Here is an 8,841-nt window from a genome sequence, read left to right on the forward strand (position 1 = left end):
GTGAACGATCGTTTGTAGATGCTAGTGACACATGTACCATACGCAATTGCTTAGCATGTAAACGATCCTTTAAGCGCTTAGCGTTACGTGTACCTTATGCGATCGTTTAGTGAATGAATGATTGTTTAAGAAGTAAAGGATCGTTTAGCGCTATCACTTCACGTACCTTACGCGATCGCCTAGCGGGTATAAGTCTTTCGATCCACCGGGATCGTATGCTGAGTACTTTAACCCACACTTCTGGTATGCTCCCTGACACGTTTTCCCAAGGTATAGGTCGGGAAGCGAGTTCGTTGGAGGAAGAACTGAGGTGCAAACCAAAACGGTCCAAAAGATGGTCAATCCTTCCAACGAGTGGCGAATGCTCGTCCGGTGTCAGAAACCACAAGAAATGCACTTGAACGAAGGAAACGGGCTAAGCTTGAGGATTTCAGGTGTTCGTCTCAAGAAAACGCGAGCGAGAATGGCTTGAACTCAGTTTTCTCGTCTTGGGGTAAAAAGCGGTCCGCCGACAGTTTCTTCCCTTTGCTTCGGTGTTCGATCTTCGGGGCTCGTACTCCGACGACTTCACCCAAACTTCTGGCATGCTCCCTAACACATGTTTCCAAGGTATAAGTCGGAAAGCAAGCTCGTTGGAGAGAGAACTAAGGTGCGACCCAAAACGTTCAACATGATGGCCAATGCTTCCAACGAGTGGCGAACGCTTGTCGGTGTTAGAAACCACTGAAAATGCACTTGAAGCAAAGGAAACAGGCTGAGCTCGAGGACCTCCGGTGTTCGTCTCAAGAAAACGCAAGTGAGAATACCCCGAACTAAGTTTTCTTGTCCTGGGGCAAAAAGCGGTCTCCGACGGTTTCTTCTCTTTGCTTCGTATTGGTCATAAGTCTTTCGATCTTCGGGGCTCGTACTCCAACGACTTCAACCCACACTTCTGGCATGCTCCCTAACACGTGTTTCCAAGTTATAGGTCAGGAAGCAAGCTCGTTGGAGGGAGAACTAAGGTGTGACCCAAAACATTCAACATGATGGCCAATGCTTCCAACGAGTGGCGAACGCTCGTCGGTGTTAGAAATTACTGGAAATGCACTTGAAGCAAAGGAAACGGGCTGAGCTCAAGGACCTCCAGTGTTCGTCTTAAGAAAACGCAAGTGAGAATACCCCGAACTAAGTTTTCTCGTCCTGAGCTCGTTGGAGCATGATCTAAGGTGCGAACGAAAACATTCCAAAAGATGGCCAATGTTTCCAATGAGTGGTGAACGCTCGTCCGGTGTCAGAAACCACCAGAATTGCACTTGCAGCGAAGGAAACGAGCTGAGCTAAAAAACTTCAGGTGTTCGTTCCAAGAAAATGTGAGCGAGAAAGCCCCGAACTCAGTTTTCTCGTCATGGGGTAAAAAGTTATCCCCCGACGGTTTCTTTCCTTTGCTACGTATTGGTCATAAGTCTTTCGATCTTCGTGGCTCATACTCCGAGGATATCAGCCCACACTCCTGGCATGCTCCTTCACACGTTTTCCCAAGGTATAGATCGGGAAGCGAGCTCGTTGGAGGGAGAACTTAGGTGTGACCCAAAACGGTCCAAAAGATGTCCAATTCTTCCAACGAGTGGTGAACGCTCGTCCGATGTCAGAAACCGCTAGAAATGCACTTATAGTGAAGGAAACGGGTTGAGCTCGAGGACATCTGGTGATCGTCCAAAGTAAACGCGAGCGAGAATGCCACGGATTCAGTTTTCTCGTCCTAGGGTAAAAAGCGGTCCCCTGACGATCTTTTCGTATCTTCGGGGCTCGTACTCTGAGGACTTAAACCCACACTCCTGGCATGCTCCCTGATATGTTTTACCAACGTATCGGTCGGGAAGTGAGCTCCTTGGAGGGAGAACTAAGGTGCGACCCTAAGTGGTCCAAAAGATGGCTAATGTTTCCGACAAGTGGCGAATGCTCGTCCGGTGTCAGAAACCATTGGAAATGTGCATGCAGCGAAGGAAATGGTCTGAGCTTGAGGACTTCCAATATTTGTCCCAAGAACTCAGTTTTATCGTCCTTGGGTAAAAAGCGGTCTCCTGACGATTTCTTCAATTTACCTCGTATTGGTCAAAAGTCTTTCGATCTTCAAGTCTCGTACTCCGAAAACTTCAACCCACACACCTGGCATGCTCTCTAACATGTTTTCCTAAGGTATAGGTCGGGAAGCAAGCTCGTTGGATGGAGAAATAAGGTGAGACCCAGAACGGTCCAAAAGATGGCCAATGCTTCCAACGAGTGGCGAACGCTCGTCTGATGTCAGAAACAAATGGAAATGCACTTGTTGCGAAGGAAATGAACTCAGCTCAAAGACTTCTGGTGTTCGTCCCAAGAAAACGCGAGCGAGAATGCATCAGACTCAGTTTTCTTGTCCTGGGGTAAAAAGCGGTCCCCCGACGATTTCTTCCCTTTGGTTCGTATTGGTCATAAGTCTTCCGATCTTCAGGACTCGTACTTCGAGGACTTCAACCCAAACTCCTGGCATGCTCCCTGACACATTTTCTCAAGGTATAGATTAGGAAGCGAGCTCGTTGGAGGGAGAACTAATGTGTGACCCAGAACGGTCTAAAAGATGGCCAATGCTTCCAACGACTGTCGAACGCTCGTCCGTTATCAACAACCACTGAAAAAGCACTTGCAGCGAAGGAAACTGGCTAAGCTCGAGGACTTCTAGTGTTCATCCCAAGTAAACCCGAGTGAGAATGCCCCAAACTTAGTTTTCTCATCCTGCGGTAAAAAGTGGTCCCCTGACGGTTTCTTCCCTTTGCTTTGCATTCGTCATAAGTCTTTCGATCTTCACGGCACGTACTCCCAAGACTTCAACCCACACTTCTGTTATGCTCCCTAACACGTTTTCCCAAGGTATAGGTCGGGAAGCAAGCTTGTTGGAGGGAGAACTAAGGTGCAAACCAAAACGGTCCAAAAGATGGCCAATGCTTCAACGAGTGGTGAACACTCGTCCGATGTTAGAAACCACTGGAAATGCACTTGCAGCGAAGGAAATGGGTTCAGCTCAAGGACTTCCGGTGTTCATCCCAAGAACACGCAAGCGAGAATGCCTCAGACTCAGTTTTCTCGTCCTGCGATAAAAAGCGGTCCCAGACGGTTTCTTTCCTTCGCTTCGCATTCGTCATAAGTCTTTCGATCTTCACGACACGTACTCCCAAGACTTCAACCCACACTTCTGTTATGCTCCCTGACACGTTTTCCCAAGTTATAGGTCGGAAAGCGAGCTCATTGAATGGAGAACTAAAGTGCGACCCAAAACGGTCCAAAAGATGGCCAATGCTTCCAACGAGTGGCAAACTCTCGTCCAGTTTAAGAAACCACCAAAAATGCACTTGCAATGAAGGAAACGGGCTGAGCTTTAGGACTTCTGGTGTTCGTCCCAAGAAAACACGAGCAAGAATGCCCCAGACTCAGTTTTCTCGTCCATGGGTAACATAGAACAAAGAAGCCGCCGCAGGACTGCTTTTTACACCACGATAGAAAAACTGAGTCTGGGGCATTCTCGCTCGCATTTTTCTTGGACGAACGCTAGAAGTCCTTCAGCTTAGTCCGTTTCCTTCCCCAAAATGCGTTCTCACTTATTTTTGACACAGGATAAGCGTTCACCACTCATTGGGAGAGCATTAGCCATCTTTTATATCGTTTCGGGTTGCACTTTAGTTCTCCCTCCAACGAGCTCACTTCCCGACCTATTCCTTGGGTAAACGGGTGAGGAAAGCTGCCAAGAGTGTAGATAGGAGTCCTCAAAGTACGAGCCACTCGTTTGAAGCACTTATAACCAACACAAGACAAAGAAACCATCACAGGACAAAGAAACCGCCGCAGGACCGCTTTTTACCCCGCGATAAAAAATTTAGTCCGGGGCATTCTCTCTCACATTTTCTTGGGACGAACACCATAAGTCCTTGAGCTTAGCCCGTTTCCTTCCCCGAAATGCGTTATCTATGGTTTCTGAGATCGGACGAGCGTTCGCCACAAGTTAGGAGAGCATTGGGCATATTTTCGATCGTTCCGGGTTGCACCTTAGTTCTCCATCCAATAAGCTCGCTTCCCGACCTATTCCTCGGGGAAATGGGTGAAGGACGATGCCAGGAGTGTAGATCAGAGGCCTCAGAGTACGAGGCACTTGTTCGAAGCACTTACGACCAACACAGCACAAAGAAATCGCCGTAGGACCGCTTTATACCCTGCGATAGAAAAACTTAGTCTGGGGCATTCTCGCTCGCATTTTCTGGGACGAACACTAGAAGTCCTTAAGGTTAGCCCGTTTCCTTTGCCAACATGCGTGCTCACTTGTTTCTGACACCAGACGAGCATTCATCACTCGTTGGGAGAGCATTAGCCATCTTTTCGATCGTTCCAGATTGCACCTTAGTTCTCCCTCCAACGACCTCACTTCTCGACCTATTCCTACGAAAAATGGGTGAGGGACATAGCCAGAAGTGTAGATCATAGTCCTTAGAGTATGAGCCACTATTCGAAGCAGTGATGACCAACACAGGACAAAGAAACCGCCGTAGGACCGTTTTTTACCCCGCGATAGAAAAACTGAGTCCGGGGCATTCTCGCTCACATTTTCCTGAGACGAACACCAGAATTCCATGAGCTTAGCCCGTTTCCTTCTCCAAAATTCATTCTCACGGGTTTTTTAGACCGAATGAGCGTTCGCCACAAGTTTCTGAGTGCATTGGGCTTCTTTTCGATCGTTCCGGGTTGCACCTTAGTTCTCCCTCCAATGAGCTCGCTTCCCGACCTATTCCTCAGGGAAACACGTGATGGAAGCTGCCAGGAATTCAGATCAGAGTGCTCAGAGTATGAGCCACTCGTTCGAAGCACTTATGACCAACACATGACAAAGAAACCACCGCAGAACCGCTTTTTCCTGAGACGAACACATGAAGTCCTTGAGCTTAGCCCGTTTCCCGAAATGTGTTCTCATTGGTTTCTGAGACCGGACGAGCGTTCGCCACAAGTTGGGAGAGCATTGACCATCTTTTCGATTGTTTCGGGTTGCACCTTAGTTCTCCCTCCAAGGAGCTCGCTTCTCGACCTATTCCTCGAGGAAACGGGTGAGGGACGATTCCAGGAGTATAGATTGGAGTCTTCGAAGTATGAGCCAATTGTTCGAAGCACTTATGGCCAACAGAGGACAAATAAACCGCAGTAGGACCGCATTTTACCCGCAATAGAAAAACTGAGTTCGGGACATTCTCGCTCACATTTTTCTTGGACGAACACTAGAAGTACTTGAGCTTAGTCCGTTTCCTTCCCCAAAATGCATTCTCACTGGTTTCTAGCACCGGACGAGCGTTCGTCACACGTTGGGAGAGGATTGGCCTTATTTTCGATCGTTTTGAGTTGCACCTTAGTTCTCCCTCCAACAAGCTCGCTTCTCGACCTATTCCTTGGGAAACGGGTGAGGGACGATGCTAAGAGTGTAGATTAGAGTCCTCAGAGTACGACCCACTCGTTCGAAGTACTTATGGCTAACACAGGACAAAGAAACCGCCGCAGAACCGCTTTTTACCCCCCGATAGAAAAACTGAGTCCAGGGAATTCCCGCTCGCATTTTCTTGGGACGAACACTAGAAGTCCTTGAGCTTAGCCCGTTTCCTTCACCAACACACATTCTCACTTGTTTCTGACATCGGACGAGCGTTCGCCACTCGTTGGGAGAGCATTGGCGATCTTTTCAATCGTTTCGGGTTGCACCTTAGTTCTCCCTCTAACAAGCTCGCTTCCCGACCTATTCCTTGGGGAAACGGGTGAGAGACAATGCCAGTATTATAGATCGGAGTCCTTGGAGTATGAGCCACTCGTTCGAAGCACTTACAACCAACGCAGGACAAAGAAACCGTTAAAGACCATTTTTTACCGTGTCATAGAAAAACTGAGTCAGGGGTATTTCGTTTGCATTTTCTTGGAACAAACACCAGAAGTCCTTCAGCTTAGCCCGTTTCCTTCCCCAAAATGCGTTTTGACTGGTTTCTGACACCGGACGAGCGTGTGCCACTCGTTGGGACAGCATTGACATCTTTTCGATAGTTTCAGGTTCCACCTTAGTTCTCCCTCCAACGAGTGTTGGAATTTGTGTCCTAAAACTCATACTTTGTTATTTGATTCAATAAAATTTATTATTGAATGCTATAATCTTAAAACCATTAAATTAAGGTCCCGTGGCTATTTTACTAAGTTTGTGAAATATACTTGAACTTTATGTAGAGATATAAACATGGATTAAGTTCAAGTTAATAGCCCAAATAGTCTAGTGTATGAATAAGGTTGGGCGCCTTATTCTGGAAAAACACTATGGATGCGGCCCTCTTCGTAGTTAGTACAAACGATGTAATTCTGAATCGTTCATGTAGAGTCATGGAAGTAGGGGCGTTTTATGTAAATAGTTTACTTGACTGGAACCACCAAATAAGTCACTTTTAGTTATAACACCGTAAACTATAAATTGACTATTCCAATTATGATGGCCTAGATAACTTGATCTTAATCCTGAGCTAACTATGAACTTCTGTTCATTCGGTCGTATCCTTAGATCTGCATAGGTGTGGGCAGCTCATCATCGCTGGCCCAATAAGTCTCCCATTTCAGGGATAAGACCGAGTGGATAGCTGGACATAGGGTGCAAGACGAAATTCACTCCTACCCACTTCTGGGATAGTAGATAGGTTGCTCTCTTAAGGACTGAATCCAAGTCTTGAACAAGGGGCCCCACCTTCTCATTGGTCCGAGAAGGATTCAGGTTTATAGGTTGGACCTTAAACCAGTGGGTCTTAAGGAGCAAGATGTAATCTCGAGGGTAAAATTATATTTTGACCCAGCCAAGATTACGAACAACCTGTGAAGGATCAACTTACTCATCATGGTTATAAAAGGTGGACAGAAAATATATCTATAGTGAGGGGAGTGCAACTAAGAGTCTTTAGTGGAATGACTCTTTAGTTAACGAATGTTGATTAAGCTTGGTCTAAAAGAGTTTAGCCAATTAATCTCGAATCATTAGAGCCCATGCTCTATAGGTCCATTAGGTTCGCCTACTAGCTCATATGGATTCAACTAAGAACAATATGTTGATGTAACTCAAATTGTTCAAATTAAGAAAAGAGAGAGAAACCGACAAATATATTTGATATAAGTCGATAGATATATACTTTAGGTTTTTTGTTTAAATATGATTTAAATAAATATGAACATAGATTCATATTTAGAAGCTTGGAAAGTTTTGAAACAATCAAAGTTGTAAAAGTCAACATGTTGATTTTAAACTATGAACTTTGACCGAATTTATATTCAATTATGATTTGAATTTTAGAAAAAGGAATGCGGATTCATACTCGGAAGGTTAGAATTAGTCAAGACAGGTAAAATAGTAAAAAGTCTAAAAGTTGACTTTTGACTAAGAAAAGTCATAGTTTGACTTTGACTTAATTGGTCAAATCATCAAAATGCCCCTTTGACTAATTACTTAATTAACTAAAAGTTAGTGGGCAATGTGGCAGCCTATTGTGAATTAGAAGACACTAATTTCATTAAAGAGTTAATGGATTAATTAGGTGTTGAGATTATATGAAATAATTTGCATGTAAATTATATATATAAACTTCTCATTATAGAATGAGATAAGGATGATGTTTTTCTCAAAAAATTACCAAAATGATACACTACCTCCTTCCTTCTCTTAAAATTTTACTTCACAAACTGAGTCCTACAACTCTGTTTTTTGGTCCTAAGATTAGTAGGTCAACTTAGTGGTTGTCCTTGCTCATGATTATCAGGCAAAGAAGAAACTTTGGATCGAAGAAGAAGTTCAGAACTATAAAAGGTAAGTTCATCGTTTACCTTTTATGCTCTTCGTTTAGGTCTATCGCATAACATATGCATGGTAATTTCTAAATCGTTCAGATGCATATAGAGTAAAGCATGATCCTTATTATTCTGCTGCAACATGCCTCTTGATGTTTTCCTTTCATGTGGTATCAGAGCATGCATAGTTTTACTCATATGCATATGGTGGGTTCTTACAATTTATAGGATAAATTGTTATGGTTGAACTAAAATGGATTGGTTTTGGATTTGCCTCTAAATTAAGTTTTTTTTTTTTTGCATTTATTATTGTAATTAGCCCTCTTGGTGGCTTTAATTTAAGAGTCTGTATTTTATTGGAGTTATTAGAGTTGAAATTAGGTTGAAATTATTTCTTTCAGGATTGAAGGTGCTGTTTTGAAGCTCAGACCCTGGAAGAAGATGTATCAAGCCCATCGTTCACCCGCTCAACGATCGCGTATGGTCCGCACATCGCTTGTGCCAGTGAATGTCGCTCCAACCAGCTAAACGATCGCGTATGGTACGCGTATCGTTTGAAGAAGACTCCATCGTTTATTAGTTCAACGATCATGTATGGTACGCGTATCGTTTAAATAAGACCCTATCGTTTATTTGCTAAATGATCACGTATGGTATGCGTATCGTCTACATAAGAATTGATGGTTTACCCGCTAGGCGATCGCGTAAGGTACGTGTATTGCTATCGCTTAAATGATCGGATACCCGCTCGACGATCGCGTAAGGTACGCGTAACGCTAGCGCTTAAACGATCGTTTAACATGCTAAGCGATTGCGTATGTTACGCGTATCGCTGACATCTATAAACGATCGTTTACCTTATAAACGATCAATCATCCGCTCGGCATCGCGTATGGTACGTGTATCGCTTATACCTGCTCAGTGATCGTGTAAGGTTTATCAAGCGATTTTCTAGCCGGTTCGAAGTGCACGAAAGTGGTTCATGTACTCCATCAA

Source organism: Cucumis melo, chromosome 4, assembly GCF_025177605.1.
Source record: "Cucumis melo cultivar AY chromosome 4, USDA_Cmelo_AY_1.0, whole genome shotgun sequence".
Taxonomy (NCBI): domain Eukaryota; kingdom Viridiplantae; phylum Streptophyta; class Magnoliopsida; order Cucurbitales; family Cucurbitaceae; genus Cucumis; species Cucumis melo.